This window comes from Cryptomeria japonica, unplaced genomic scaffold (genome assembly GCF_030272615.1).
Source record: "Cryptomeria japonica unplaced genomic scaffold, Sugi_1.0 HiC_scaffold_381, whole genome shotgun sequence".
Lineage (NCBI taxonomy): Eukaryota > Viridiplantae > Streptophyta > Pinopsida > Cupressales > Cupressaceae > Cryptomeria > Cryptomeria japonica.
In genome coordinates, this window is record NW_026729202.1 from 54,890 (window position 1) to 77,500 (window position 22,611).

At 62.7% G+C, this 22,611-nt stretch overlaps 3 non-coding genes across 3 annotated transcripts; all 3 read left to right on the forward strand.

Annotated features, from left to right (window-relative positions):
- Positions 1–3,189: 3,189 nt before the first annotated feature.
- On the forward strand, positions 3,190–3,308 carry LOC131871248 (5S ribosomal RNA). The gene has a single exon (XR_009369513.1). It is a non-coding gene; the product is annotated as a 5S ribosomal RNA (ribosomal RNA).
- A 7,805-nt stretch (positions 3,309–11,113) lies between these two features.
- On the forward strand, positions 11,114–11,232 carry LOC131871249 (5S ribosomal RNA). Its single transcript, XR_009369514.1, has one exon. It is a non-coding gene; the product is annotated as a 5S ribosomal RNA (ribosomal RNA).
- Positions 11,233–19,036: 7,804 nt separating this feature from the next.
- Positions 19,037–19,155, forward strand: LOC131871250 (5S ribosomal RNA). The gene has a single exon (XR_009369515.1). It is a non-coding gene; the product is annotated as a 5S ribosomal RNA (ribosomal RNA).
- Positions 19,156–22,611: the final 3,456 nt, after the last annotated feature.

Genomic DNA, 22,611 nt, shown 5'->3' on the forward strand with positions numbered 1-22,611 from the left:
AATTTCCGTTTTGAAAGATAGTGAGAAAAAGGGAATGCTGGTGCCATCTTGAGCCCGCCCTGGTGCGCAGCCCAGCCAAGGTTTGCGCACCAAGGTGCCCACCCTGGCGAAGGTGCGCGCCCGGGCAATTAACCCAACTTCCAACTTCGCGCGCGCCAGGGTGGGAGCGCACCCAACAACCGGGCCTGGGAAGAGCCAATGCGAGAAACCCCACCAAACTCTCTGACAAAAAAAGAGGGGGCGCTCCAGTAACCCCGCTTCGGAGCGCACCCTGGGCAAACCCAGCCAAGGTGCCCACCCCGGCCAAGGTGCAGGCGAGGTGCGCACCCGGGGCAAACCGGGCTCCGACAACGTGCACGCCGCACCTTGGAGCACACTTCGTAGCGCTCCCGGGTGCGCACCTCAGAGCACACCAAGGTGGGCAGCGAGGTGCGCACCTTTGATGCGCTGCCTTCACTAATTTCCAGAAAAGGCAAAAAAAAAAGGAGATTTTAAAATTTCCGTTTTGAAAGATAGTGAAAAAAACGGAACGCGCGTGCCATCTTGAGCCCGCCCTGGTGCGCAGCCCAGGTAAGGTGCCACCCTGGCAAAGGTGCGCACCCGGGCAATTAACCCTACTTCCGACTTCGTGCGCGCCAGGGTGGCAACCGGGCCTCGGAAGAGCCAATGCGAGAAACCCCACCAAACGCTCCGACAAAAAAAGAGGCGGCGCTCCAATAACCCCGCTTCGGAGCGCAGCCGGGGCAAACCAAGCCAAGGTGCCCACCCCGACGAAGGTGCACGCGAGGTGCGCACCCGGGGCAAACCGGGCTCCGACAACGTGCACGCAGCACCTTGGAGCACACTTCGAAGCACTCCCGGGTGCCCACCGGCGTTGCGCACCGTGGTGGGCAGCGAGGTGCGCACCTTTGATGCGCTGCCTTCACTAATTTCCAGAAAAAGGCAAAAAAAAATGAGATTTTAAAATTTCCGTTTTGAAAGATAGTGAAAAAAAAGGAACGCGGGTGCCATCTTGAGCCCGCCCTGGTGCGCAGCCCAGGCAAGGCATGCGCACCAAGGTGCCCACCCGAGGTGCACACCCGGGGCAAACCGGGCTCCGACTTCGTGCAGGCCGCACCTTGGAGCACACTTCGGAGCGCTCCTTGGTGCGCACCATGGTGCCCACCAGGGCGCACCCGAGGCAAACCGGGCTCCGACTTCGTGCACGCCGCACCTTGGAGCACACATCGGAGCGCTCCCAGGTTCGCACCAGCGTTGCGCACCTTTGATGCGCTGCCTTCACTAATTTCCAGAAAAGGCAAAAAAAAACGATATTTTAAAATTTCCGTTCTGAAAGATAGTGAAAAAAACGGAACGCGGGTGCCATCTTGAGCCCTTCCTGATGCGCAGCCCAGGCAAGTTGTGCGCACCAAGGTGCCCACCCTGGCGGAGGTGCGCGCCCGGGGCAAACCGGGCTCCGACTTCGTGCACTGCATGGTGCCCACCAAGGCGCGCAACCCAGCCAAGGTGCCCACCGCAGCGAAGGTGCACGCGAGGTGCGCACCCGAGGTGCACACCCGGGGCAAACCGGGCTCCGACTTCGTGCACGCCGCACCTTGGAGCACACTTCAGAGCGCTCCTTGGTACGCACCAGGGCGCGCAACCCAGCCAAGGTGCTCACCCCGGCGAAGGTGCACGCGAGGTGCGCACCCGGGGCAAACCGGGCTCGGACTTCGTGCACGCCGCACCTTGGAGCACACATCGGAGCGCTCCCGGGTTCGCACCAGCATTGCGCACCTTTGATGCGCTGCCTTCACTAATTTCCAGAAAAGGCAAAAAAAAGAAAAAAATGAGATTTTAAAATTTCCGTTTTGAAAGATAGTGAAAAAAACGGAACGCGGGTGCCATCTTGAGCCCGCCCTGGTGTGCAGCCCAGGCAAGTTGTGCGCACCAAGGCACCCACCCTGGCCAAGGTGGGTCACGGGGTGGGTCCTAGGGTGGGTAACGGGGTGGGTACTAAGGTGCGTGCCAAGGTGGGTCATAGGGTGGGTGCCAAGGTGGGCACCAGGGTGGGTGTGCACCAACCCTAGCCAGGGTAGGTCACGGGGTGGTTGTCGGGGTGGGCGTCAAGGAGCCAAGGTGGGTGGCAAGTAGCCAAGTTGCGTGCCAAGGTGGGTGTCGGGGTGGGTGCCAAGGATCCAAGGTGGGTGCCAAGGAACCAAGGTGGGTGTCTGGGTGGGTGCCGAGGTGGGAGCCAGGGTGGGTCCCAAGGTGAGTGCAAAGGTGGGTGCCAGGGTCAAGGTGAGTGCCAATGTGGGTTCCAAGGTGCCAGGGTCAGGGTGAGTGCCAATGTGGGTTCAAAGGTGCTAAGTTGGGTGCGAGGTTGGGTGCGAGGGTGGGTGGGTGCCAAGGTGTGCTAGGTGGAAGCCCGGGTGGGTCGGCATCCCATGGGTGTCGAGTTGGGTGCCTGATGGGTGCTTCTTGTCAAGTTTTAGTCGTCGGGACTCATTTCGAGCCTTAGAGGTCGTTTCTTGTCCGGTTGCCCTGTCTTCGACCTGGGAACCCAATTTTGGTCCTCGGGTCCCATTTTTTTTTGTCTCGCATCCCACTTTTGGCCTGTGGCCTTTTCGGGGTCGATTCTCGTTTTGGGCATCAGAGCATGTTTCTTCTCCTAAAACCCAATATTTGTTTATTAAGTCTCGGAACACATTTTTGTTCTCGTGGACCCATCATGGGTCTTGGAACGCATTTGTGGTCCTTGGGTCCCATTTTGCATCCCGAAACTTGTGTTTTGGTGCTTGATCCCTATTTTGGGTGCCCACCTTGCACCAAGTGCGCACCCGGGGCAAACCGAGCGCCTTGGTGCACCGGGGCAAGATCGAGCGTGCACCCGAGGCGCCCCGAACATGCACCAAGGTGCACTCGGCCCACATGTGAGCGCAGGTCGTTGCGCCCGAGGTGGTGTGTGGGCACCGCGTTGCAGACGGGACACTGCACGCACACGACGCCCCCTCCAGGTGCACGCACGTAGGCCGGGCCGGGTGCACACCCGACGCCCTAGCAAGGTGCGCGCACCCGGGCAGGGCTCACACTTGGCGAACGGGGCGCACTTCGCGAGGGAGGGTGTGCACCTCGACGGGGGTGGGTGGCCGGGGTGGATTCGCACGTGGGTCGCGGTTTGCTAAGTACACACTGCGACAAGCTCATAACGGGTGCGATCATACCAGCGTTAGTGCACCGGATCCCATCAGAACTCCGCAGTTAAGCGCGCTTGGGCCGGAGTAGTACTGGGATGGGTGACCTCCCGGGAAGTCCCGGTGTTGCACCCTTTTTTAGTTTTTCGCCGGGCGTCGCAATGCTATTTGAATAAACCTTTTGCCCGTTTGCGTTCTCGTCGGGGCCGGGCCGGGCCGGGGTGCGCTGCCCGCACTACCGCGCGCGCAGGGGGCGACACCGAGCGCGCACCCGAGGCGCCCCGAGCACACAGGCCACGGTGCAACCCGGGCGTTGTGCGCGCACCCCGGTGCGCCCGAGGTGCTGCGCGCGCACCCAGGTGAAATCGGTGTGCACCTCGGCCAGTGCGCGCTCGGTCGAGTCGCGCACGTTGGCCAAGGTGCACGGTGATGTTTCTTACTCTAAGGTTCCGCACCAGACGCCCGGGACAGGTGAGCGAAGCTGGGCGGGGCCGGGTGCGCGGCCGGGGCAGGTGCACGCAGCTGGAGAGAGCTTTGGAGCACACTTCGGAGCGCACCAATGATGCGCTCCATTCAAAAGTTTCCTGAAAAGGCAAAAAAAGTTGAGATTATAGAATTTCCCACTTGAGAGATTGTAAAAAAAAAAAATTTAAAATGAAGGAAACGCGGGTGCCAAGGTGTGCGCAGCCCAGCCAAGGTGTGCGCACCAAGGCGCCCACCCTGGCGAAGGTGCACGCAAGGTGCGCACCCGAGGCAAACCGGACAATTAACCCAACTTTCGACTTCGCGCGCACCTTGGAGCGCACTTCGGAGCGCTCCTTGGTGCGCACCAATCTTGGGCACCTCGGAGTGCACCATGGCGCCCACCAAGGTGCGCACCCGGGGCAAACCGAGCTCCGACTTCGTGCGCACCTTGGAGCGCACGAAAGGTGCGCACCATGGCGCCCACCAAGGTGCGCAGCCCAGCCAAGGCGTGCGCATCAAGGTGCGCACCCTGGCGAAGGTGCGCACCCGGGGCAAACCGAGCTCCGACTTCGTGCGCACCTTGGAGCGCACAAAAGGTGCGCAACCCAGCCAAGGTGTGCGCACCCCGGTCAAACCGAGCTCCGAATCGTGCGCACCAGAGGTGCACGCCATCGTGCGCACCTTGGAGCACACTTCGGAGCCCTCCTTGGTGCGCGCCGATGTTGCGCACCTCGGAGCGCACCCGGGGAAAACAATGCAATTAACCCGACTTTCGACTTCGTGGGCACCTCGGAGCGCTCTCGGGTTCGCACCTCGGAGCACACCGAGGTGCGCACCTTTGATGCGCTGCCTTCACCAATTTCCAGAAAAGGCAAGAAAACATTGAGAAGGTGTGCGCACCGAGGTGCCCACCCTGGCGAAGGTGCACGCGAGGTGCGCACCCGGGGCAAACCGGGCTCCGACTTCGTGCACGCCGCACCTTGGAGCACACTTCGGAGCGCTCCTTGGTGCGCACCAGGGCGCGCAACCCAGCCGAGGTGCCCACCCCGGCGAAGGTGCACGCGAGGTGCGCACCCGGGGCAAACCGGGCTCCGACTTCGTGCACGCCATGGTGCCCACCGCGGCGAAGGTGCACGCGAGGTGCGCACCCGGGGCAAACCGGGCTCCGACTTCGTGCACGCCGCACCTTGGAGCACACTTCGGAGCGCTCCTTGGTGCGCACCATGGTGCCCACCAGGGCGCGCAACCCCGCCGAAGGTGCACGCGAGGTGCGCACCCGGGGCAAACCGGGCTCCGACTTCGTGCACGCCGCACCTTGGAGCACACTTCGGAGCGCTCCTTGGTGCGCACCATGGTGCCCACCAGGGCGCGCAACCCCGCCGAAGGTGCACGCGAGGTGCGCACCCGGGGCAAACCGGGCTCCGACTTCGTGCACGCCATGGTGCGCACCGCGGCGAAGGTGCGCACCCGGGGCAAACCGGGCTCCGACTTCGTGCACGCCGCACCTTGGAGCACACTTCGGAGCGCTCCTTGGTGCGCACCAGGGCGCGCAACCCAGCCGAGGTGCCCACCCCGGCGAAGGTGCACGCGAGGTGCGTACCCGGGGCAAACCGGGCTCCGACTTCGTGCACGCCGCACCTTGGAGCACACTTCGGAGCGCTCCTTGGTGCGCACCATGGTGCCCACCAGGCCGCGCAACCCAGCCAAGGTGTGCGCACCAAGGTGCACGCGAGGTGCGCACCCGGGGCAAACCGGGGTCCGACTTCGTGCACGCCGCACCTTGGAGCACACATCGGGGCGCTCCCGGGTTCGCACCGGCGTTGCGCACCGTGGTGGGCACCTCGGAGCACACCAAGGTGGGCAGCGAGGTGCGCACCTTTGATGCGATGCCTTCACTAATTTCCATAAAAGGCAAAAAAAAAACGAGATTTTAAAATTTCCGTTTTGAAAGATAGTGAGAAAAAGGGAATGCTGGTGCCATCTTGAGCCCGCCCTGGTGCGCAGCCCAGCCAAGGTGTGCGCACCAAGGTGCCCACCCTGGCGAAGGTGCGCGCCCGGGCAATTAACCCAACTTCCAACTTCGCGCGCGCCAGGGTGGGAGCGCACCCAACAACCGGGCCTGGGAAGAGCCAATGCGAGAAACCCCACCAAACGCTCTGACAAAAAAAGAGGGGGCGCTCCAGTAACCCCGCTTCGGAGCGCACCCTGGGCAAACCCAGCCAAGGTGCCCACCCCGGCCAAGGTGCAGGCGAGGTGCGCACCCGGGGCAAACCGGGCTCCGACAACGTGCACGCCGCACCTTGGAGCACACTTCGTAGCGCTCCCGGGTGCGCACCTCAGAGCACACCAAGGTGGGCAGCGAGGTGCGCACCTTTGATGCGCTGCCTTCACTAATTTCCAGAAAAGGCAAAAAAAAAAGGAGATTTTAAAATTTCCGTTTTGAAAGATAGTGAAAAAAACGGAACGCGCGTGCCATCTTGAGCCCGCCCTGGTGCGCAGCCCAGGTAAGGTGCCCACCCTGGCAAAGGTGCGCACCCGGGCAATTAACCCTACTTCCGACTTCGTGCGCGCCAGGGTGGCAACCGGGCCTCGGAAGAGCCAATGCGAGAAACCCCACCAAACGCTCCGACAAAAAAAGAGGCGGCGCTCCAATAACCCCGCTTCGGAGCGCAGCCGGGGCAAACCCAGCCAAGGTGCCCACCCCGACGAAGGTGCACGCGAGGTGCGCACCCGGGGCAAACCGGGCTCCGACAACGTGCACGCAGCACCTTGGAGCACACTTCGAAGCACTCCCGGGTGCCCACCGGCGTTGCGCACCGTGGTGGGCAGCGAGGTGCGCACCTTTGATGCGCTGCCTTCACTAATTTCCAGAAAAAGGCAAAAAAAAATGAGATTTTAAAATTTCCGTTTTGAAAGATAGTGAAAAAAAAGGAACGCGGGTGCCATCTTGAGCCCGCCCTGGTGCGCAGCCCAGGCAAGGCATGCGCACCAAGGTGCCCACCCGAGGTGCACACCCGGGGCAAACCGGGCTCCGACTTCGTGCAGGCCGCACCTTGGAGCACACTTCGGAGCGCTCCTTGGTGCGCACCATGGTGCCCACCAGGGCGCGCAACCCAGCCAAGGTCTGCACACTAAGGTGCCCACCCCGGCGAAGGTGCACGCGAGGTGCGCACCCGGGGCAAACCGGGCTCCGACTTCGTGCACGCCATGGTGCCCACCGCGGCGAAGGTGCACGCGAGGTGCGCACCCGGGGCAAACCGGGCTCCGACTTCGTGCACGCCGCACCTTGGAGCACACTTCGGAGCGCTCCTTGGTGCGCACCATGGTGCCCACCAGGGCGCGCAACCCAGCCAAGGTGTGCGCACCAAGGTGCACGCGAGGTGCGCACCCGGGGCAAACCGGGGTCCGACTTCGTGCACGCCGCACCTTGGAGCACACATCGGAGCGCTCCCAGGTTCGCACCAGCGTTGCGCACCTTTGATGCGCTGCCTTCACTAATTTCCAGAAAAGGCAAAAAAAAACGATATTTTAAAATTTCCGTTCTGAAAGATAGTGAAAAAAACGGAACGCGGGTGCCATCTTGAGCCCTTCCTGGTGCGCAGCCCAGGCAAGTTGTGCGCACCAAGGTGCCCACCCTGGCGGAGGTGCGCGCCCGGGGCAAACCGGGCTCCGACTTCGTGCACTGCATGGTGCCCACCAAGGCGCGCAACCCAGCCAAGGTGCCCACCGCAGCGAAGGTGCACGCGAGGTGCACACCCGGGGCAAACCGGGCTCCGACTTCGTGCACGCCGCACCTTGGAGCACACTTCAGAGCGCTCCTTGGTGCGCACCAGGGCGCGCAACCCAGCCGAGGTGCCCACCCCGGCGAAGGTGCACGCGAGGTGCGCACCCGGGGCAAACCGGGCTCCGACTTCGTGCACGCCATGGTGCCCACCGCGGCGAAGGTGCGCACCCGGGGCAAACCGGGCTCCGACTTCGTGCACGCCGCACCTTGGAGCACACTTCGGAGCGCTCCTTGGTGCGCACCATGGTGCCCACCAGGCCGCGCAACCCAGCCAAGGTGTGCGCACCAAGGTGCACGCGAGGTGCGCACCCGGGGCAAACCGGGGTCCGACTTCGTGCACGCCGCACCTTGGAGCACACATCGGGGCGCTCCCGGGTTCGCACCGGCGTTGCGCACCGTGGTGGGCACCTCGGAGCACACCAAGGTGGGCAGCGAGGTGCGCACCTTTGATGCGATGCCTTCACTAATTTCCATAAAAGGCAAAAAAAAAACGAGATTTTAAAATTTCCGTTTTGAAAGATAGTGAGAAAAAGGGAATGCTGGTGCCATCTTGAGCCCGCCCTGGTGCGCAGCCCAGCCAAGGTTTGCGCACCAAGGTGCCCACCCTGGCGAAGGTGCGCGCCCGGGCAATTAACCCAACTTCCAACTTCGCGCGCGCCAGGGTGGGAGCGCACCCAACAACCGGGCCTGGGAAGAGCCAATGCGAGAAACCCCACCAAACTCTCTGACAAAAAAAGAGGGGGCGCTCCAGTAACCCCGCTTCGGAGCGCACCCTGGGCAAACCCAGCCAAGGTGCCCACCCCGGCCAAGGTGCAGGCGAGGTGCGCACCCGGGGCAAACCGGGCTCCGACAACGTGCACGCCGCACCTTGGAGCACACTTCGTAGCGCTCCCGGGTGCGCACCTCAGAGCACACCAAGGTGGGCAGCGAGGTGCGCACCTTTGATGCGCTGCCTTCACTAATTTCCAGAAAAGGCAAAAAAAAAAGGAGATTTTAAAATTTCCGTTTTGAAAGATAGTGAAAAAAACGGAACGCGCGTGCCATCTTGAGCCCGCCCTGGTGCGCAGCCCAGGTAAGGTGCCACCCTGGCAAAGGTGCGCACCCGGGCAATTAACCCTACTTCCGACTTCGTGCGCGCCAGGGTGGCAACCGGGCCTCGGAAGAGCCAATGCGAGAAACCCCACCAAACGCTCCGACAAAAAAAGAGGCGGCGCTCCAATAACCCCGCTTCGGAGCGCAGCCGGGGCAAACCAAGCCAAGGTGCCCACCCCGACGAAGGTGCACGCGAGGTGCGCACCCGGGGCAAACCGGGCTCCGACAACGTGCACGCAGCACCTTGGAGCACACTTCGAAGCACTCCCGGGTGCCCACCGGCGTTGCGCACCGTGGTGGGCAGCGAGGTGCGCACCTTTGATGCGCTGCCTTCACTAATTTCCAGAAAAAGGCAAAAAAAAATGAGATTTTAAAATTTCCGTTTTGAAAGATAGTGAAAAAAAAGGAACGCGGGTGCCATCTTGAGCCCGCCCTGGTGCGCAGCCCAGGCAAGGCATGCGCACCAAGGTGCCCACCCGAGGTGCACACCCGGGGCAAACCGGGCTCCGACTTCGTGCAGGCCGCACCTTGGAGCACACTTCGGAGCGCTCCTTGGTGCGCACCATGGTGCCCACCAGGGCGCACCCGAGGCAAACCGGGCTCCGACTTCGTGCACGCCGCACCTTGGAGCACACATCGGAGCGCTCCCAGGTTCGCACCAGCGTTGCGCACCTTTGATGCGCTGCCTTCACTAATTTCCAGAAAAGGCAAAAAAAAACGATATTTTAAAATTTCCGTTCTGAAAGATAGTGAAAAAAACGGAACGCGGGTGCCATCTTGAGCCCTTCCTGATGCGCAGCCCAGGCAAGTTGTGCGCACCAAGGTGCCCACCCTGGCGGAGGTGCGCGCCCGGGGCAAACCGGGCTCCGACTTCGTGCACTGCATGGTGCCCACCAAGGCGCGCAACCCAGCCAAGGTGCCCACCGCAGCGAAGGTGCACGCGAGGTGCGCACCCGAGGTGCACACCCGGGGCAAACCGGGCTCCGACTTCGTGCACGCCGCACCTTGGAGCACACTTCAGAGCGCTCCTTGGTACGCACCAGGGCGCGCAACCCAGCCAAGGTGCTCACCCCGGCGAAGGTGCACGCGAGGTGCGCACCCGGGGCAAACCGGGCTCGGACTTCGTGCACGCCGCACCTTGGAGCACACATCGGAGCGCTCCCGGGTTCGCACCAGCATTGCGCACCTTTGATGCGCTGCCTTCACTAATTTCCAGAAAAGGCAAAAAAAAGAAAAAAATGAGATTTTAAAATTTCCGTTTTGAAAGATAGTGAAAAAAACGGAACGCGGGTGCCATCTTGAGCCCGCCCTGGTGTGCAGCCCAGGCAAGTTGTGCGCACCAAGGCACCCACCCTGGCCAAGGTGGGTCACGGGGTGGGTCCTAGGGTGGGTAACGGGGTGGGTACTAAGGTGCGTGCCAAGGTGGGTCATAGGGTGGGTGCCAAGGTGGGCACCAGGGTGGGTGTGCACCAACCCTAGCCAGGGTAGGTCACGGGGTGGTTGTCGGGGTGGGCGTCAAGGAGCCAAGGTGGGTGGCAAGTAGCCAAGTTGCGTGCCAAGGTGGGTGTCGGGGTGGGTGCCAAGGATCCAAGGTGGGTGCCAAGGAACCAAGGTGGGTGTCTGGGTGGGTGCCGAGGTGGGAGCCAGGGTGGGTCCCAAGGTGAGTGCAAAGGTGGGTGCCAGGGTCAAGGTGAGTGCCAATGTGGGTTCCAAGGTGCCAGGGTCAGGGTGAGTGCCAATGTGGGTTCAAAGGTGCTAAGTTGGGTGCGAGGTTGGGTGCGAGGGTGGGTGGGTGCCAAGGTGTGCTAGGTGGAAGCCCGGGTGGGTCGGCATCCCATGGGTGTCGAGTTGGGTGCCTGATGGGTGCTTCTTGTCAAGTTTTAGTCGTCGGGACTCATTTCGAGCCTTAGAGGTCGTTTCTTGTCCGGTTGCCCTGTCTTCGACCTGGGAACCCAATTTTGGTCCTCGGGTCCCATTTTTTTTTGTCTCGCATCCCACTTTTGGCCTGTGGCCTTTTCGGGGTCGATTCTCGTTTTGGGCATCAGAGCATGTTTCTTCTCCTAAAACCCAATATTTGTTTATTAAGTCTCGGAACACATTTTTGTTCTCGTGGACCCATCATGGGTCTTGGAACGCATTTGTGGTCCTTGGGTCCCATTTTGCATCCCGAAACTTGTGTTTTGGTGCTTGATCCCTATTTTGGGTGCCCACCTTGCACCAAGTGCGCACCCGGGGCAAACCGAGCGCCTTGGTGCACCGGGGCAAGATCGAGCGTGCACCCGAGGCGCCCCGAACATGCACCAAGGTGCACTCGGCCCACATGTGAGCGCAGGTCGTTGCGCCCGAGGTGGTGTGTGGGCACCGCGTTGCAGACGGGACACTGCACGCACACGACGCCCCCTCCAGGTGCACGCACGTAGGCCGGGCCGGGTGCACACCCGACGCCCTAGCAAGGTGCGCGCACCCGGGCAGGGCTCACACTTGGCGAACGGGGCGCACTTCGCGAGGGAGGGTGTGCACCTCGACGGGGGTGGGTGGCCGGGGTGGATTCGCACGTGGGTCGCGGTTTGCTAAGTACACACTGCGACAAGCTCATAACGGGTGCGATCATACCAGCGTTAGTGCACCGGATCCCATCAGAACTCCGCAGTTAAGCGCGCTTGGGCCGGAGTAGTACTGGGATGGGTGACCTCCCGGGAAGTCCCGGTGTTGCACCCTTTTTTAGTTTTTCGCCGGGCGTCGCAATGCTATTTGAATAAACCTTTTGCCCGTTTGCGTTCTCGTCGGGGCCGGGCCGGGCCGGGGTGCGCTGCCCGCACTACCGCGCGCGCGGGGGCGACACCGAGCGCGCACCCGAGGCGCCCCGAGCACACAGGCCACGGTGCAACCCGGGCGTTGTGCGCGCACCCCGGTGCGCCCGAGGTGCTGCGCGCGCACCCAGGTGAAATCGGTGTGCACCTCGGCCAGTGCGCGCTCGGTCGAGTCGCGCACGTTGGCCAAGGTGCACGGTGATGTTTCTTACTCTAAGGTTCCGCACCAGACGCCCGGGACAGGTGAGCGAAGCTGGGCGGGGCCGGGTGCGCGGCCGGGGCAGGTGCACGCAGCTGGAGAGAGCTTTGGAGCACACTTCGGAGCGCACCAATGATGCGCTCCATTCAAAAGTTTCCTGAAAAGGCAAAAAAAGTTGAGATTATAGAATTTCCCACTTGAGAGATTGTAAAAAAAAAAAATTTAAAATGAAGGAAACGCGGGTGCCAAGGTGTGCGCAGCCCAGCCAAGGTGTGCGCACCAAGGCGCCCACCCTGGCGAAGGTGCACGCAAGGTGCGCACCCGAGGCAAACCGGACAATTAACCCAACTTTCGACTTCGCGCGCACCTTGGAGCGCACTTCGGAGCGCTCCTTGGTGCGCACCAATCTTGGGCACCTCGGAGTGCACCATGGCGCCCACCAAGGTGCGCACCCGGGGCAAACCGAGCTCCGACTTCGTGCGCACCTTGGAGCGCACGAAAGGTGCGCACCATGGCGCCCACCAAGGTGCGCAGCCCAGCCAAGGCGTGCGCATCAAGGTGCGCACCCTGGCGAAGGTGCGCACCCGGGGCAAACCGAGCTCCGACTTCGTGCGCACCTTGGAGCGCACAAAAGGTGCGCAACCCAGCCAAGGTGTGCGCACCCCGGTCAAACCGAGCTCCGAATCGTGCGCACCAGAGGTGCACGCCATCGTGCGCACCTTGGAGCACACTTCGGAGCCCTCCTTGGTGCGCGCCGATGTTGCGCACCTCGGAGCGCACCCGGGGAAAACAATGCAATTAACCCGACTTTCGACTTCGTGGGCACCTCGGAGCGCTCTCGGGTTCGCACCTCGGAGCACACCGAGGTGCGCACCTTTGATGCGCTGCCTTCACCAATTTCCAGAAAAGGCAAGAAAACATTGAGAAGGTGTGCGCACCGAGGTGCCCACCCTGGCGAAGGTGCACGCGAGGTGCGCACCCGGGGCAAACCGGGCTCCGACTTCGTGCACGCCGCACCTTGGAGCACACTTCGGAGCGCTCCTTGGTGCGCACCAGGGCGCGCAACCCAGCCGAGGTGCCCACCCCGGCGAAGGTGCACGCGAGGTGCGCACCCGGGGCAAACCGGGCTCCGACTTCGTGCACACCATGGTGCCCACCGCGGCGAAGGTGCACGCGAGGTGCGCACCCGGGGCAAACCGGGCTCCGACTTCGTGCACGCCGCACCTTGGAGCACACTTCGGAGCGCTCCTTGGTGCGCACCATGGTGCCCACCAGGGCGCGCAACCCCGCCGAAGGTGCACGCGAGGTGCGCACCCGGGGCAAACCGGGCTCCGACTTCGTGCACGCCGCACCTTGGAGCACACTTCGGAGCGCTCCTTGGTGCGCACCATGGTGCCCACCAGGGCGCGCAACCCCGCCGAAGGTGCACGCGAGGTGCGCACCCGGGGCAAACCGGGCTCCGACTTCGTGCACGCCATGGTGCGCACCGCGGCGAAGGTGCGCACCCGGGGCAAACCGGGCTCCGACTTCGTGCACGCCGCACCTTGGAGCACACTTCGGAGCGCTCCTTGGTGCGCACCAGGGCGCGCAACCCAGCCGAGGTGCCCACCCCGGCGAAGGTGCACGCGAGGTGCGTACCCGGGGCAAACCGGGCTCCGACTTCGTGCACGCCGCACCTTGGAGCACACTTCGGAGCGCTCCTTGGTGCGCACCATGGTGCCCACCAGGCCGCGCAACCCAGCCAAGGTGTGCGCACCAAGGTGCACGCGAGGTGCGCACCCGGGGCAAACCAGGGTCCGACTTCGTGCACGCCGCACCTTGGAGCACACATCGGGGCGCTCCCGGGTTCGCACCGGCGTTGCGCACCGTGGTGGGCACCTCGGAGCACACCAAGGTGGGCAGCGAGGTGCGCACCTTTGATGCGATGCCTTCACTAATTTCCATAAAAGGCAAAAAAAAAACGAGATTTTAAAATTTCCGTTTTGAAAGATAGTGAGAAAAAGGGAATGCTGGTGCCATCTTGAGCCCGCCCTGGTGCGCAGCCCAGCCAAGGTGTGCGCACCAAGGTGCCCACCCTGGCGAAGGTGCGCGCCCGGGCAATTAACCCAACTTCCAACTTCGCGCGCGCCAGGGTGGGAGCGCACCCAACAACCGGGCCTGGGAAGAGCCAATGCGAGAAACCCCACCAAACGCTCTGACAAAAAAAGAGGGGGCGCTCCAGTAACCCCGCTTCGGAGCGCACCCTGGGCAAACCCAGCCAAGGTGCCCACCCCGGCCAAGGTGCAGGCGAGGTGCGCACCCGGGGCAAACCGGGCTCCGACAACGTGCACGCCGCACCTTGGAGCACACTTCGTAGCGCTCCCGGGTGCGCACCTCAGAGCACACCAAGGTGGGCAGCGAGGTGCGCACCTTTGATGCGCTGCCTTCACTAATTTCCAGAAAAGGCAAAAAAAAAAGGAGATTTTAAAATTTCCGTTTTGAAAGATAGTGAAAAAAACGGAACGCGCGTGCCATCTTGAGCCCGCCCTGGTGCGCAGCCCAGGTAAGGTGCCCACCCTGGCAAAGGTGCGCACCCGGGCAATTAACCCTACTTCCGACTTCGTGCGCGCCAGGGTGGCAACCGGGCCTCGGAAGAGCCAATGCGAGAAACCCCACCAAACGCTCCGACAAAAAAAGAGGCGGCGCTCCAATAACCCCGCTTCGGAGCGCAGCCGGGGCAAACCCAGCCAAGGTGCCCACCCCGACGAAGGTGCACGCGAGGTGCGCACCCGGGGCAAACCGGGCTCCGACAACGTGCACGCAGCACCTTGGAGCACACTTCGAAGCACTCCCGGGTGCCCACCGGCGTTGCGCACCGTGGTGGGCAGCGAGGTGCGCACCTTTGATGCGCTGCCTTCACTAATTTCCAGAAAAAGGCAAAAAAAAATGAGATTTTAAAATTTCCGTTTTGAAAGATAGTGAAAAAAAAGGAACGCGGGTGCCATCTTGAGCCCGCCCTGGTGCGCAGCCCAGGCAAGGCATGCGCACCAAGGTGCCCACCCGAGGTGCACACCCGGGGCAAACCGGGCTCCGACTTCGTGCAGGCCGCACCTTGGAGCACACTTCGGAGCGCTCCTTGGTGCGCACCATGGTGCCCACCAGGGCGCGCAACCCAGCCAAGGTCTGCACACCAAGGTGCCCACCCCGGCGAAGGTGCACGCGAGGTGCGCACCCGGGGCAAACCGGGCTCCGACTTCGTGCACGCCATGGTGCCCACCGCGGCGAAGGTGCACGCGAGGTGCGCACCCGGGGCAAACCGGGCTCCGACTTCGTGCACGCCGCACCTTGGAGCACACTTCGGAGCGCTCCTTGGTGCGCACCATGGTGCCCACCAGGGCGCGCAACCCAGCCAAGGTGTGCGCACCAAGGTGCACGCGAGGTGCGCACCCGGGGCAAACCGGGGTCCGACTTCGTGCACGCCGCACCTTGGAGCACACATCGGAGCGCTCCCAGGTTCGCACCAGCGTTGCGCACCTTTGATGCGCTGCCTTCACTAATTTCCAGAAAAGGCAAAAAAAAACGATATTTTAAAATTTCCGTTCTGAAAGATAGTGAAAAAAACGGAACGCGGGTGCCATCTTGAGCCCTTCCTGGTGCGCAGCCCAGGCAAGTTGTGCGCACCAAGGTGCCCACCCTGGCGGAGGTGCGCGCCCGGGGCAAACCGGGCTCCGACTTCGTGCACTGCATGGTGCCCACCAAGGCGCGCAACCCAGCCAAGGTGCCCACCGCAGCGAAGGTGCACGCGAGGTGCACACCCGGGGCAAACCGGGCTCCGACTTCGTGCACGCCGCACCTTGGAGCACACTTCAGAGCGCTCCTTGGTGCGCACCAGGGCGCGCAACCCAGCCGAGGTGCCCACCCCGGCGAAGGTGCACGCGAGGTGCGCACCCGGGGCAAACCGGGCTCCGACTTCGTGCACGCCATGGTGCCCACCGCGGCGAAGGTGCGCACCCGGGGCAAACCGGGCTCCGACTTCGTGCACGCCGCACCTTGGAGCACACTTCGGAGCGCTCCTTGGTGCGCACCATGGTGCCCACCAGGCCGCGCAACCCAGCCAAGGTGTGCGCACCAAGGTGCACGCGAGGTGCGCACCCGGGGCAAACCGGGGTCCGACTTCGTGCACGCCGCACCTTGGAGCACACATCGGGGCGCTCCCGGGTTCGCACCGGCGTTGCGCACCGTGGTGGGCACCTCGGAGCACACCAAGGTGGGCAGCGAGGTGCGCACCTTTGATGCGATGCCTTCACTAATTTCCATAAAAGGCAAAAAAAAAACGAGATTTTAAAATTTCCGTTTTGAAAGATAGTGAGAAAAAGGGAATGCTGGTGCCATCTTGAGCCCGCCCTGGTGCGCAGCCCAGCCAAGGTTTGCGCACCAAGGTGCCCACCCTGGCGAAGGTGCGCGCCCGGGCAATTAACCCAACTTCCAACTTCGCGCGCGCCAGGGTGGGAGCGCACCCAACAACCGGGCCTGGGAAGAGCCAATGCGAGAAACCCCACCAAACTCTCTGACAAAAAAAGAGGGGGCGCTCCAGTAACCCCGCTTCGGAGCGCACCCTGGGCAAACCCAGCCAAGGTGCCCACCCCGGCCAAGGTGCAGGCGAGGTGCGCACCCGGGGCAAACCGGGCTCCGACAACGTGCACGCCGCACCTTGGAGCACACTTCGTAGCGCTCCCGGGTGCGCACCTCAGAGCACACCAAGGTGGGCAGCGAGGTGCGCACCTTTGATGCGCTGCCTTCACTAATTTCCAGAAAAGGCAAAAAAAAAAGGAGATTTTAAAATTTCCGTTTTGAAAGATAGTGAAAAAAACGGAACGCGCGTGCCATCTTGAGCCCGCCCTGGTGCGCAGCCCAGGTAAGGTGCCACCCTGGCAAAGGTGCGCACCCGGGCAATTAACCCTACTTCCGACTTCGTGCGCGCCAGGGTGGCAACCGGGCCTCGGAAGAGCCAATGCGAGAAACCCCACCAAACGCTCCGACAAAAAAAGAGGCGGCGCTCCAATAACCCCGCTTCGGAGCGCAGCCGGGGCAAACCAAGCCAAGGTGCCCACCCCGACGAAGGTGCACGCGAGGTGCGCACCCGGGGCAAACCGGGCTCCGACAACGTGCACGCAGCACCTTGGAGCACACTTCGAAGCACTCCCGGGTGCCCACCGGCGTTGCGCACCGTGGTGGGCAGCGAGGTGCGCACCTTTGATGCGCTGCCTTCACTAATTTCCAGAAAAAGGCAAAAAAAAATGAGATTTTAAAATTTCCGTTTTGAAAGATAGTGAAAAAAAAGGAACGCGGGTGCCATCTTGAGCCCGCCCTGGTGCGCAGCCCAGGCAAGGCATGCGCACCAAGGTGCCCACCCGAGGTGCACACCCGGGGCAAACCGGGCTCCGACTTCGTGCAGGCCGCACCTTGGAGCACACTTCGGAGCGCTCCTTGGTGCGCACCATGGTGCCCACCAGGGCGCACCCGAGGCAAACCGGGCTCCGACTTCGTGCACGCCGCACCTTGGAGCACACATCGGAGCGCTCCCAGGTTCGCACCAGCGTTGCGCACCTTTGATGCGCTGCCTTCACTAATTTCCAGAAAAGGCAAAAAAAAACGATATTTTAAAATTTCCGTTCTGAAAGATAGTGAAAAAAACGGAACGCGGGTGCCATCTTGAGCCCTTCCTGATGCGCAGCCCAGGCAAGTTGTGCGCACCAAGGTGCCCACCCTGGCGGAGGTGCGCGCCCGGGGCAAACCGGGCTCCGACTTCGTGCACTGCATGGTGCCCACCAAGGCGCGCAACCCAGCCAAGGTGCCCACCGCAGCGAAGGTGCACGCGAGGTGCGCACCCGAGGTGCACACCCGGGGCAAACCGGGCTCCGACTTCGTGCACGCCGCACCTTGGAGCACACTTCAGAGCGCTCCTTGGTACGCACCAGGGCGCGCAACCCAGCCAAGGTGCTCACCCCGGCGAAGGTGCACGCGAGGTGCGCACCCGGGGCAAACCGGGCTCGGACTTCGTGCACGCCGCACCTTGGAGCACACATCGGAGCGCTCCCGGGTTCGCACCAGCATTGCGCACCTTTGATGCGCTGCCTTCACTAATTTCCAGAAAAGGCAAAAAAAAGAAAAAAATGAGATTTTAAAATTTCCGTTTTGAAAGATAGTGAAAAAAACGGAACGCGGGTGCCATCTTGAGCCCGCCCTGGTGTGCAGCCCAGGCAAGTTGTGCGCACCAAGGCACCCACCCTGGCCAAGGTGGGTCACGGGGTGGGTCCTAGGGTGGGTAACGGGGTGGGTACTAAGGTGCGTGCCAAGGTGGGTCATAGGGTGGGTGCCAAGGTGGGCACCAGGGTGGGTGTGCACCAACCCTAGCCAGGGTAGGTCACGGGGTGGTTGTCGGGGTGGGCGTCAAGGAGCCAAGGTGGGTGGCAAGTAGCCAAGTTGCGTGCCAAGGTGGGTGTCGGGGTGGGTGCCAAGGATCCAAGGTGGGTGCCAAGGAACCAAGGTGGGTGTCTGGGTGGGTGCCGAGGTGGGAGCCAGGGTGGGTCCCAAGGTGAGTGCAAAGGTGGGTGCCAGGGTCAAGGTGAGTGCCAATGTGGGTTCCAAGGTGCCAGGGTCAGGGTGAGTGCCAATGTGGGTTCAAAGGTGCTAAGTTGGGTGCGAGGTTGGGTGCGAGGGTGGGTGGGTGCCAAGGTGTGCTAGGTGGAAGCCCGGGTGGGTCGGCATCCCATGGGTGTCGAGTTGGGTGCCTGATGGGTGCTTCTTGTCAAGTTTTAGTCGTCGGGACTCATTTCGAGCCTTAGAGGTCGTTTCTTGTCCGGTTGCCCTGTCTTCGACCTGGGAACCCAATTTTGGTCCTCGGGTCCCATTTTTTTTTGTCTCGCATCCCACTTTTGGCCTGTGGCCTTTTCGGGGTCGATTCTCGTTTTGGGCATCAGAGCATGTTTCTTCTCCTAAAACCCAATATTTGTTTATTAAGTCTCGGAACACATTTTTGTTCTCGTGGACCCATCATGGGTCTTGGAACGCATTTGTGGTCCTTGGGTCCCATTTTGCATCCCGAAACTTGTGTTTTGGTGCTTGATCCCTATTTTGGGTGCCCACCTTGCACCAAGTGCGCACCCGGGGCAAACCGAGCGCCTTGGTGCACCGGGGCAAGATCGAGCGTGCACCCGAGGCGCCCCGAACATGCACCAAGGTGCACTCGGCCCACATGTGAGCGCAGGTCGTTGCGCCCGAGGTGGTGTGTGGGCACCGCGTTGCAGACGGGACACTGCACGCACACGACGCCCCCTCCAGGTGCACGCACGTAGGCCGGGCCGGGTGCACACCCGACGCCCTAGCAAGGTGCGCGCACCCGGGCAGGGCTCACACTTGGCGAACGGGGCGCACTTCGCGAGGGAGGGTGTGCACCTCGACGGGGGTGGGTGGCCGGGGTGGATTCGCACGTGGGTCGCGGTTTGCTAAGTACACACTGCGACAAGCTCATAACGGGTGCGATCATACCAGCGTTAGTGCACCGGATCCCATCAGAACTCCGCAGTTAAGCGCGCTTGGGCCGGAGTAGTACTGGGATGGGTGACCTCCCGGGAAGTCCCGGTGTTGCACCCTTTTTTAGTTTTTCGCCGGGCGTCGCAATGCTATTTGAATAAACCTTTTGCCCGTTTGCGTTCTCGTCGGGGCCGGGCCGGGCCGGGGTGCGCTGCCCGCACTACCGCGCGCGCGGGGGCGACACCGAGCGCGCACCCGAGGCGCCCCGAGCACACAGGCCACGGTGCAACCCGGGCGTTGTGCGCGCACCCCGGTGCGCCCGAGGTGCTGCGCGCGCACCCAGGTGAAATCGGTGTGCACCTCGGCCAGTGCGCGCTCGGTCGAGTCGCGCACGTTGGCCAAGGTGCACGGTGATGTTTCTTACTCTAAGGTTCCGCACCAGACGCCCGGGACAGGTGAGCGAAGCTGGGCGGGGCCGGGTGCGCGGCCGGGGCAGGTGCACGCAGCTGGAGAGAGCTTTGGAGCACACTTCGGAGCGCACCAATGATGCGCTCCATTCAAAAGTTTCCTGAAAAGGCAAAAAAAGTTGAGATTATAGAATTTCCCACTTGAGAGATTGTAAAAAAAAAAAATTTAAAATGAAGGAAACGCGGGTGCCAAGGTGTGCGCAGCCCAGCCAAGGTGTGCGCACCAAGGCGCCCACCCTGGCGAAGGTGCACGCAAGGTGCGCACCCGAGGCAAACCGGACAATTAACCCAACTTTCGACTTCGCGCGCACCTTGGAGCGCACTTCGGAGCGCTCCTTGGTGCGCACCAATCTTGGGCACCTCGGAGTGCACCATGGCGCCCACCAAGGTGCGCACCCGGGGCAAACCGAGCTCCGACTTCGTGCGCACCTTGGAGCGCACGAAAGGTGCGCACCATGGCGCCCACCAAGGTGCGCAGCCCAGCCAAGGCGTGCGCATCAAGGTGCGCACCCTGGCGAAGGTGCGCACCCGGGGCAAACCGAGCTCCGACTTCGTGCGCACCTTGGAGCGCACAAAAGGTGCGCAACCCAGCCAAGGTGTGCGCACCCCGGTCAAACCGAGCTCCGAATCGTGCGCACCAGAGGTGCACGCCATCGTGCGCACCTTGGAGCACACTTCGGAGCCCTCCTTGGTGCGCGCCGATGTTGCGCACCTCGGAGCGCACCCGGGGAAAACAATGCAATTAACCCGACTTTCGACTTCGTGGGCACCTCGGAGCGCTCTCGGGTTCGCACCTCGGAGCACACCGAGGTGCGCACCTTTGATGCGCTGCCTTCACCAATTTCCAGAAAAGGCAAGAAAACATTGAGAAGGTGTGCGCACCGAGGTGCCCACCCTGGCGAAGGTGCACGCGAGGTGCGCACCCGGGGCAAACCGGGCTCCGACTTCGTGCACGCCGCACCTTGGAGCACACTTCGGAGCGCTCCTTGGTGCGCACCAGGGCGCGCAACCCAGCCGAGGTGCCCACCCCGGCGAAGGTGCACGCGAGGTGCGCACCCGGGGCAAACCGGGCTCCGACTTCGTGCACGCCATGGTGCCCACCGCGGCGAAGGTGCACGCGAGGTGCGCACCCGGGGCAAACCGGGCTCCGACTTCGTGCACGCCGCACCTTGGAGCACACTTCGGAGCGCTCCTTGGTGCGCACCATGGTGCCCACCAGGGCGCGCAACCCCGCCGAAGGTGCACGCGAGGTGCGCACCCGGGGCAAACCGGGCTCCGACTTCGTGCACGCCGCACCTTGGAGCACACTTCGGAGCGCTCCTTGGTGCGCACCATGGTGCCCACCAGGGCGCGCAACCCCGCCGAAGGTGCACGCGAGGTGCGCACCCGGGGCAAACCGGGCTCCGACTTCGTGCACGCCATGGTGCGCACCGCGGCGAAGGTGCGCACCCGGGGCAAACCGGGCTCCGACTTCGTGCACGCCGCACCTTGGAGCACACTTCGGAGCGCTCCTTGGTGCGCACCAGGGCGCGCAACCCAGCCGAGGTGCCCACCCCGGCGAAGGTGCACGCGAGGTGCGTACCCGGGGCAAACCGGGCTCCGACTTCGTGCACGCCGCACCTTGGAGCACACTTCGGAGCGCTCCTTGGTGCGCACCATGGTGCCCACCAGGCCGCGCAACCCAGCCAAGGTGTGCGCACCAAGGTGCACGCGAGGTGCGCACCCGGGGCAAACCGGGGTCCGACTTCGTGCACGCCGCACCTTGGAGCACACATCGGGGCGCTCCCGGGTTCGCACCGGCGTTGCGCACCGTGGTGGGCACCTCGGAGCACACCAAGGTGGGCAGCGAGGTGCGCACCTTTGATGCGATGCCTTCACTAATTTCCATAAAAGGCAAAAAAAAAACGAGATTTTAAAATTTCCGTTTTGAAAGATAGTGAGAAAAAGGGAATGCTGGTGCCATCTTGAGCCCGCCCTGGTGCGCAGCCCAGCCAAGGTGTGCGCACCAAGGTGCCCACCCTGGCGAAGGTGCGCGCCCGGGCAATTAACCCAACTTCCAACTTCGCGCGCGCCAGGGTGGGAGCGCACCCAACAACCGGGCCTGGGAAGAGCCAATGCGAGAAACCCCACCAAACGCTCTGACAAAAAAAGAGGGGGCGCTCCAGTAACCCCGCTTCGGAGCGCACCCTGGGCAAACCCAGCCAAGGTGCCCACCCCGGCCAAGGTGCAGGCGAGGTGCGCACCCGGGGCAAACCGGGCTCCGACAACGTGCACGCCGCACCTTGGAGCACACTTCGTAGCGCTCCCGGGTGCGCACCTCAGAGCACACCAAGGTGGGCAGCGAGGTGCGCACCTTTGATGCGCTGCCTTCACTAATTTCCAGAAAAGGCAAAAAAAAAAGGAGATTTTAAAATTTCCGTTTTGAAAGATAGTGAAAAAAACGGAACGCGCGTGCCATCTTGAGCCCGCCCTGGTGCGCAGCCCAGGTAAGGTGCCCACCCTGGCAAAGGTGCGCACCCGGGCAATTAACCCTACTTCCGACTTCGTGCGCGCCAGGGTGGCAACCGGGCCTCGGAAGAGCCAATGCGAGAAACCCCACCAAACGCTCCGACAAAAAAAGAGGCGGCGCTCCAATAACCCCGCTTCGGAGCGCAGCCGGGGCAAACCCAGCCAAGGTGCCCACCCCGACGAAGGTGCACGCGAGGTGCGCACCCGGGGCAAACCGGGCTCCGACAACGTGCACGCAGCACCTTGGAGCACACTTCGAAGCACTCCCGGGTGCCCACCGGCGTTGCGCACCGTGGTGGGCAGCGAGGTGCGCACCTTTGATGCGCTGCCTTCACTAATTTCCAGAAAAAGGCAAAAAAAAATGAGATTTTAAAATTTCCGTTTTGAAAGATAGTGAAAAAAAAGGAACGCGGGTGCCATCTTGAGCCCGCCCTGGTGCGCAGCCCAGGCAAGGCATGCGCACCAAGGTGCCCACCCGAGGTGCACACCCGGGGCAAACCGGGCTCCGACTTCGTGCAGGCCGCACCTTGGAGCACACTTCGGAGCGCTCCTTGGTGCGCACCATGGTGCCCACCAGGGCGCGCAACCCAGCCAAGGTCTG